The sequence below is a fragment of the Mus caroli genome, chromosome 14 (genome assembly GCF_900094665.2).
Source record: "Mus caroli chromosome 14, CAROLI_EIJ_v1.1, whole genome shotgun sequence".
Classification (NCBI taxonomy): domain Eukaryota; kingdom Metazoa; phylum Chordata; class Mammalia; order Rodentia; family Muridae; genus Mus; species Mus caroli.
Window position 1 is genome coordinate 39,514,927 of NC_034583.1, and position 9,445 is coordinate 39,524,371.

General features: G+C 43.9%; 1 protein-coding gene across 33 annotated transcripts in view; it reads left to right on the forward strand.

Moving 5' to 3' along the window:
- Positions 1 to 965: 965 nt before the first annotated feature.
- Ktn1 (kinectin 1) overlaps positions 966 to 9,445 on the forward strand; it is a 90,738-nt gene continuing 82,258 nt past the window's right edge. For 8 of the 33 annotated variants that reach the window (XM_021181173.2, XM_021181177.2, XM_021181172.2 and 5 more), the window contains exon 1: positions 1,652 to 1,862. The gene's annotated coding sequence lies outside the window, so the exon portion shown is untranslated. Of the gene's footprint in view, positions 1,057 to 1,647; positions 1,863 to 9,445 lie in introns of those variants that run through there. The other 25 variants (XM_021181169.2, XM_021181184.2, XM_021181176.2 and 22 more) reach the window with 7 other exon arrangements.

Below are 9,445 nucleotides of genomic sequence, written 5' to 3' on the forward strand. Positions count from 1 at the left end.
GGGGGGAGGGGAGAAAAAGTCTTTCGGTAGCTACTTTATACCTTATTGTTTTCTATAAGGTTTAATTTCTGATTGTTTTAAGAGATAACTCAGATGCGGTGTGCTAATTCCTTTTAGCAAGTTAGTTGTGGGTTTCAGCGACATGGACATGACATCAGTGGGTAGTGAGCAGCAGTCACAGTTAATTATAACTTAGGTTAATTATGTGTGTTAACTATAGTTAATTATGTTACATTTTACTATACTTGAAAACTTAGAGGGTTGGTCTTAAATCCCAATAGGGCTTGCCATGTGTAACATATCTAGTACATCTTTTTGTTTTGATGTGAGCAATTAGAAAGCTTATACGGAAGGAAGCATCCAGCTGTTCCCCTTTGAGAAGTCAAAGTTCATCCAGAATAGAAGTGGCTGGTGCATTTATACTTCTGTATTGACTATAAGAAGTAAGACGTTTGGAGGACTGTTCCCTGAAGACCATGCTACTGTGTAATTTACAAAGGAGCCTATGTATCATTTGTATGCAAATGATGGTGTCCTGTTCCTAAAGTCAGGAAAAAAAAATTCTAACTGGAAACTTTTTTTGTGGGTGGAGGAGGCACAATTACAGAGTTGTTTGTAAGCTATTCAAGAACCTTTACATTCCATTACAGAAATGATACAGTTACACTTTGTATTAAGCTACTAATGGCCTCACTTCCCAACAAAGCCAAATCTTCTGGCACTTAAAGGTTCAAGAGACAGCAGCTCAGAAATAGTGTTTTGCTGGCCTTGGAGCTGGTGAGTGCTGAGTAATACTCATGAGAAAGGAAAAGAGCAAGCTCCTTGAGAAAAGTGGTGATTGGACACTGGTGGAATTCTCAATACCTCATCAGGCTGCTGCTACAAACGCTTCAGCTTTCATTTCTGCTTTGAAGAGCTCTGGAAAGCTTGGGCAGAAATCATTCGAACACAGATAGATGCGTAGCATTCTTGTAACTAGCCTATGATGAGGACATTCTCTGTTAATGTTGAGACTTATCTGATGCTCCAATCATTAAGGATTGCTCCTGGGTAATGGTGAGTCTGATTCTATATCTCTACCCCACACTCTAGAAGCGTGCCAATCATTTAGTAACTTTTGAGGAGAGCTTAGAGTATATTGTAGATATGTTCTGGGCAGTGATTGGCGTTGTCTAAGAGAATAATAATAATAAAACACAAAAAAGCAACACTGGAGAAAAAGCTTCCATCCTCGCAGCAAAGAGCAGAGAGACGCAGAGATTCTGGTCAACCCCTCTTTGCGCTGCAGTTTCTAGTTATTTAACCTTGCTTAGAATGGCCAAAAGCCAGCAAGCACCGCAGCCTTACAATATTTGCACACAACTTATTTAGGTCGGTCTCTAATAATTCCTCGTTTTGCGGATTTCGGAGGAGAAATCCCAGCCGTGGTGTGTGTGTGTGTGTGTGTCTGTGTGTCTAGCAACTTGGAGTACGGTTAAAAGGAATCAACCCGTGTCGGGGGCCAAGTGGTACTTTTGTGCGAGGGTCACGTGAGACCAAGGCCGACTGGGGGAGGCAGAGTAGGGTTGAGTGGATGAAGGGATTCCGCAGGGACTTCCAGGCGGAGGGTGACGTCTCTGCAGACCAGCGCGGGGTATCTGGAGGCCGCCGGCTGCGCGGACCTGTCCCTTTAAGGGGCCGGTCTCCGGGCCCCTCTGGCCGCGACGCCCGGACGTGCGGAGCCGCCCCGCCCCGAAGCCGCCCGTTTCCTGCGGGGCGGCGCGACGGCACCTGAGCTACTGCGGCGGGGCCTGGGAGCGCGCTGACCCGGAGGTAGAGCTCGCGCCGCCGCGTCGTCCCGGCCTGGTTCCCGGCTGCGCAGGGTGAGGAGCAGGGCCGGGGACTCCGGGGCGTGCGGGCGCGGGGCGCAGGGCGGGGGGCCGCGCTCGCGGGGTAGGCCTCGGCACGGAGGTCGCAGTGTGCAGCGTCCGCCCAGGCCGCGCCGCCACCGGCCCGCTCCGAGGATCCGCCTGCCGGGTCGGGCTCCAGGGTTCCGGCTCGGTGATCTCCCCGCGGCTGCAAGGTCCGACCCCAGGTCCGCGAGTGGCCGGAGCTTCCCGGCCATCTCCTCTGAGGGCGAGGTCGGTCCGCCAGGGCCGCGGGGTGACCGAGGAGCCTATTTTTAGCTGGGCTCGCAGGCCCCAGGGCGGGCTGGCGGATTAAGGCTCTGATGAGGGTGACCGGAGGGAGCGCCTCGCCTCTCCTCGCCTCGGGCGCCCTGGGCCCGGGCTGGGCCACGCGTGCGCCATGCTGGAGCGGCTCTCCCCTCGCTTATCCCGGAGCGCCGCCCCTCCCACCACCCGGTCCTGGGAGTTAGGGGAAATCCTGCGAAGTCCTCCCTCTCTCCCAGGGGTGTGTCCGCCTCGATGTCCAACAATGGAATTTGGGGTGTCCCGGATCTGGCCGCTTTCGGCGTAAGGGAGCAGAGTTCGGCCATCCGAGACCGGGGCTTGGGAAGCAGCGTTCTCTTCTTTGTCCGGCTGCCTCTCGGTTTAGGTCAAAAAGTGCGCTGTTTAGTGTCTTCGGGTCCTTCTGGGAGGAGACGGAAACCCGGATTCTAACAGCAGGGCCACTGCTAGAAGTGGATTCCTTAGCAGCTATGCGGATTAGCATAGCTTCAGAAGCTGCGGGCCGAATAGAATAGTTCAAAGTTTTGGAGTGTTTTGAGAAATTGACAGCTCCACACCCAGGTAAAGAGGAGCTCCCCCAAAGGTGAACTAGACATTAAGTTGTGTAGCAGGTGACTTAGGGTTGATTTAACTTTTTTTTTTTTTTTTGCCTGAATTAGGTTGTACTTGTTTTCCCCCCTCACCCGCAAGCACTGGCAGCAGTGGCTCTGGTGTGGGTGAAAGCATTTGGTGATAATCTGTCCATGCTGCCCTGGGGCATTCCGGCTGACCTGTGTTCTGTATGTGCCGCGGTAGCCTTTCATATCTGATGTATTGCTTGGTAAATAAGCCTCTTCCCCATTCCACCTTTCTTTTAGAGACCTTACACGAGATATCTGGGCTTAATTATGTAGGTTCTTTCCCCATGCCAACCCTGAGTTAGAAACGTCTCTGAATTTTGTAGCCCTCAGTAGATAATTAAGATAAATGTCTTAATTATCAGGTGCATAAGGTGTTCTACATTACTGAGGCACACACTCAAATATATCGGGGAAAATTCCTCAAGTGTATTAAACACTTTAATATCACAAAGGATACCCAGTATATAATCCTTTCTTGATTCGTTGTCAGCATTATGGAAAGCCCTTGGCTTGTTTTATTTTATTGGTATATTTCTGTGACCTCCCTAAGTATTAGTAGCCTCTTTCTCTGATATCGTTTCCCCCTAAACAAATCTAATAATAGAAGCAAAATCCACACAAACCCCTCACCCCCGAGCAGTGTACAGGCTTGCTAGTTTGTAGGTTTTAATCTTTTGTTAGATTTTTATAAAGACCTAACAAGTAAAGGCTTATTCTGAGGCTTAGCTTCTAGAGGACCCATGGTAAGACTGACTGTCAGTCAGTCTTTAGCTGGAATTTTACTTGAACTCTTTGGAGGATGTATTGTTTTTCCAGGGAGGGACACACTGGGGTCAACCAGAAACTGGAGCATGCCATATATACTTTTGACACCTCTAGCCCTCGAATGTGTATTTTTGTTTGTACGCCTACTATGCTTTTTTTTTTAATGGCCAAATTTTTAATTAAAAAGATTTTTCAATACTTTGTAAAAAATAAAAATTAGTAAACTCAGTGGTTCCAGGAGAGTTTGATTTAGGAATCTGACCTCATGTGTAATAAGGAATTGCAGGAGGTGGGGGGGGGGGCGTTAACAAATGTTCAGGTGTTTGAAAGTAACCTCTTACGCATGTGGTTTTAAAGTTCTTTGAAGGCAAATCCAGAGCATCCCGAGAGACCAGAAGTAACTGTCCAGAAGTCACAGTGACCGCTCATGTATAAATGGACTGCATCCCACATCATTGCTGCTCCAGTTCTAAGGAACAGAGTCTGGGGTGTTCTGATGAAAAAGATCCGATGTATTTGTTAGCAGCTGGGGAAAATTGGTTTAAGACTATGAAGGATATGGTTCCTATAATTAGAAACTTAGGGGGAAACTTTAGGTGCCAGGAACCAGAGTTTGAGTAACTTAAACCATCACTAAAGTCTAGAAGAGAAAAGTAATAATTTCCAAGTGTTTGTCAAGTGGATGAATTGGTGCTGACAGCCTTAAATAGCTTTTAAGCCTTTTCAGTTAAAAAAAAAAAAATGCTGTTTGTCATGAAGTGTCTTTGATCACTCCCAAGGCAGAGCAGGTGGATCTCAGACAGACCAAAATAAAAATAAAAAGGGTTGTGAGCTTTAGCCTTGAAATGATTTCCTCCTACCCCCTTTAAAAGAAAGGGTCCGGGGCTGGTGAGATGGCTCAGTGGGTAAGAGCACCCGACTGCTCTTCCGAAGGTCCAGAGTTCAAATCCCAGCAACCACATGGTAGCTCACAACCATCCGTAATGAGATCTGACGCCCTCTTCTGGTGTGTCTGAAGACAGCTACAGTGTACTTACATATAATAATAAATAAATAAATCTTAAAAAAAAAAAAAAAAAAAGAAAGGGTCCGGTCTCTACCATGGAGATTATTTGTATCCCATGTTCACTCACTATAGCAAAGAGTTGGAATCGACCTAGTTGTCTGTTAGTGGGTAAGTGCATAGTGAAAATTAGGTCTCTCGGTAAAAGACAGTACTATTCAGCTCTAAAGAAAAATGATGTAAAAACATTTGCAGGAAAATGGACAGACTTGGAATGTATGCTAATAATCAAGGTCCCATAATCTCAGGAGGAATAAACTGAGTGTTCTCTCTCCTAAGTGGAGTCCAAACAGTTGTATCTGTGTAGGTGTAAACTAGTGCATATGCAGGCACAGTCAACATGAAGAAAAGAGAACAAGAAAAGCTAAATATAAGGATGCGGAAGGACTGCGTGCAGGTGTTAGGTGAGTTTTGGGTTAAGACATGATTGAGGTTATAAGGCCAATTGCTTTTTTTGTTCTAAGTCTGTCATGGATTTTTTTTTTTTTTTGTTCTTGTTTTGTCTTTGGTGGTTAAGTGCATAAAATGTATTTGATACTGAAAGTGTAAAATTTAATGTGAAACTTCACAACTTCCATTTCAAAATGTCAATATTAACTATAGAAGTTCATCAAGTTATATAGACTTTGGCTCTGGTTAATTTTGGCATTTGATGTTTTTGTTTGAAAAAGTTTTTAAAAAAGTTAAAGTTGGGCCGGGCGTGGTGGCGCACGCCTTTAATCCCAGCACTTGGGAGGCAGAGGCAGGCGGATTTCTGAGTTCGAGGCCAGCCTGGTCTACAGAGTGAGTTCCAGGACAGCCAGGACTACACAGAGAAACCCTGTCTCGAAAAACCAAAAAAAAAAAAAAAGAAAAAAAAAGTTAAAGTTTATAAAATTAATAAACACTTTGGTACTAAAAAGAAAGGTGCTGACTGCATAGGTCTGACCTGTGTTTCTGCCAATGCCTCTTGAACAGTACACCTGACTCCTTTGGGCTTCTAACTGCTTTTATATTCGAAGAAGCAAGACAAACTTTCATTTAAAAAGAGTAATTTTTCTTTTTTCTTTTTTTTTTTTTTTTCCGAGACAGGGTTTCTCTGGATAGCCCTGTTCTGGAACTCACTTTGTAGACCAGGCTGCTTGTGGACGTTGTACATCGTGGTGCGCACTAGGCTCCGCACCACGATGTACAACGTCCACAAGCAGGACTGCCTTAAGGCAGTGACTAAATTTATTAAAACATATTTGATACTGAAAGTGTAAAATTTAATGTGAAACTTCACAACTTCCATTTCAAAATGTCAATATTAACTATAGAAGTTCATCAAGTTATATAGACTTTGGCTCTGGTTAATTTTGGCATTTGATGTTTTTGTTTGAAAAAGTTTTTAAAAAAGTTAAAGTTGGGCCGGGCGTGGTGGCGCACGCCTTTAATCCCAGCACTTGGGAGGCAGAGGCAGGCGGATTTCTGAGTTCGAGGCCAGCCTGGTTTACAAAGTGAGTTCCAGGACAGCCAGGGCTACACAGAGAGAAACCCTGTCTCGAAAAAAAAAAAACAAAACAAAAACCAACAAACAAAAAAATATCCTGGAGTTTTCCAATCCTTTAAAAGGTCTTGGTTTTATTTTCCTACATTTAGCTTTTGTCAGACATTAGTCATATTTTTCAGAAGAAGGAAATGCAGTGTATTCAGGGGTTGGTCACGGTAGCACCATCGTGATTAAACTTGGTAGTAGGCCTAGGTCTCCACTGCTAGGGAGAAGGAAGGCTACTTATCCACATTTCCTTTCTCTCTCTCTCTCTCTCTCTCTCTCTCTCTCTCTCTCTCTCCTTTCTTTCTTTTCTGTTTTCTTTTTTCAGAGGGGGTACTAGTGTTTGAATCCAGCAACTGCAAGGTACCACTAAGCTACATTTCTTTGTTTTGATCTCGGTGAATGTGTAATTTCAGTAGTTTTCTGAGATTCGGTGGGAACATTGTCTATCAGGACACACATTCATATGCTACCTGCTCACTGAAAATGTGGGACAGTTCTTTACTCTTACCCAGGAACTAGGTGAGTTGCCATGGAAGCAGTGATTCTCTGGGTGCTGAAAGGAGACCTGCAGGTTCCTTGGTCACCCTGAGGGTTATGGAAGTTCTTTATCCTGTCCGTAACTGCATGCCTTCAGTGATGCTCTGGAGAGCGGGAGAAGGAATGGTAAGGACCGTGGCTTTAATCCAGCCTTGCTGCTTTACCACCTGATTTCTCCCCTCAGCTTCCTCACTCCCCTTTCAGTGCTTCCAGGCTTGCCTGTATACTTTGTTCTTAAGCCATTTGTTTTGTTTTGTTCCTTTTGTCCTCTTCCTCTGTAAGTGGGACTGTTTGTCTGAATTTATTTGAAACTTCCTTTCCATTCAGCTTTGTAGATATGGGACTTACTTTTAGGGACTTTTATTGCTACCCACACTTTTGTATGATTTATTGTTGCGTTTCTGAGACTGGTTGCTAAGATTGACCTTGAACTGCCACACCTGGTTTAGGTTTAAATTTTAAATTAATATCTTTTTTAAAAAAAGATTTATTTATTATATGTAAGAACACTGTAGCTATCTTCAGACACACCAGAAGAGGGCGTCAGATCTCATTACAGATGGTTGTGAACCACCATGTGGTTGCTGGGATTTGAACTCAGGACCTCTGGAAGAGCAGTCAGTGCTCTTAACCACTGAGCTATCTCTCCAGCCCAGGTTTTATAAATTAAAAAAGAAAAACTTTTTTTTCTCTCTCTCTCAAGTAATTTTTTTTTCATTTATGGATTCTTGCAAAATAGAAACAGTTATTTTGGGCACCTTTTAATTTACAAAATTACCTTGTCTTGTAAGTGGTTGCACTCCAGTACCTGTGTCTATATTGGTTTGAGTTTCTCCTCTGATTGAAGGCACAGTAGGGATGTCCTTTGAGAAATACAGGAACTCATTTTCTACACTGGCCTCAAAGTTCCTGTACACCCTCCAAGTGGTGGTATTATAGGCATGTGCCTTCATACCCATGGTCTTAAACCTATTTTAACCATTTATTAGTTTTGAATTTTTGATTGCTTTTCATTATTTTCCTCTTTCCCTCCCCTCAAGCTAGGTTTTTTTTTCTGTGTAGCCCTGGTTGTCCTTGTATTTGCTCTGTAGATCGGGCTGGCCACAAATTCACAGATATCCATCTGCCTCTGACTCCAAAGTGCTAGGATTAAAGACCTGAGCCACCACCACCACCACTGTATATTTTATTTTTATTTTGTGGAAATCCTAATTCATATTTATTCAGTCACTTTTATATTAACTGCTTTTTGTTAGTATCTGTCTTAGTAAGGGTTTCTATTGCTGTTGTAAAATACCATGATCAAACTCAATATGGGGAGGAAAGGGTTTATTTTATTTTTTTTCCTTTAAAAAAATTTTTTTTTAAAGATTTATTTATTTATTATATGTAAGTACACTGTAGCTGTCCTCAGATACTCCAGAAGAGGGCATCAGATTTCATTATGGATGGTTGTGAGCCACCATGTGGTTGCTGGGATTTGAACTTGGGACCTTCAGAAGAGCAGTCGGCACTCTTAACCACTGAGCCATCTCACCAGCCCGGGTTTATTTTTGAATGTAAATGAAAAATGAAGCTATGGCCTTCTCTAGGTTTGGTTGAGGAGGTTTTTATTGTAGACTGGAGGGAGAACATCCAGAGGCACCTGGAAAGGTTCAGGCTGAGCATGGCCAGCAGACTTACCCAGGGGTAAAGAAGTGCTTGGGGGAGCGGCAGGGACTGAGTGAGTGAGACCTGGCCCAGGTTTCTCTGGGACCTAACAGTTTCATCTTTCCAGGAAGTCGGCACAGAAATCCAGGCAGGAACCTGGAGGCAGGAACTGATGCAGACATTGTGGAGGGGTGCTGTTTACCTCTTGCTCCTCATGACTTTGTCAGCCTGCCTTCTTACTAGCACACGTGATCACCAGCCCAAGGGTGGGCTTGCCCACAGAGATCTGGTGTGCATAGTTTCTCAGTTGAGGTTTCTTTTTGCAAACTGGCTCTTGGATCTTTCAAATTTGACCTAAGACTAACCTGTACACTGTTCATGATGTGACATTTTCATGCACAGATATCACATATTTTGATTATATGCGTGGTCCTGTTACCTCACCTGTCTCTTTGTCCTTCTGTTCCTCTGTCCCTCCCTGGACTGCCCTTCTTAGGAGGAGAAATAAGAAAGGAGAAAATACTTGATACTTTATGTGTCTGGTTTATTCCAGTTAACATGGTTGTCTCTAGTCCATCTGTGTCCTCCAGATGAGATGGTTTCCTTCTTGGTATTTGCCATGCTTTCTTTATCAGTTGATGGGCACCTGAGTTGATTCCATAAACTTGGCTACTATGGCTATTGGTGCAGTGAACATTGATATGTAAGTATCTTTACTGTTTGCTGTCTTGGATTTCTTTAATGTTTACTTAAGGAGTGATAGGGCAGGATCATATGCTAGCTCTATATTTTAGCTTCATAGGGTCTCTCATTCCACAGTGGCTCCACCATATCTCCACTAACAAACAATATATAGTGCACCCTTCCCCAGCACCCAGCATGAGCTTTTGGTGTTAGCGGCTTTTTTTAAGTCATTGACCAAGTTCTGGATGTTAATTCTTTGTTGAATGAGTAGTCTGTAGAGATTTCCTTGAGTATTTTAGCTGTCTTTTTCACTGTTTCCTTGCTCTGTAGAAGCATTTTGTTTGCTACAATCTCATTTGTCACTTACTAGTCCTTCTTGAGCAGTTGATGGAATGTATAGTCAGCCTGTGCCTGTGCCGGTATCTTTTTTTTTTTTTTTTTT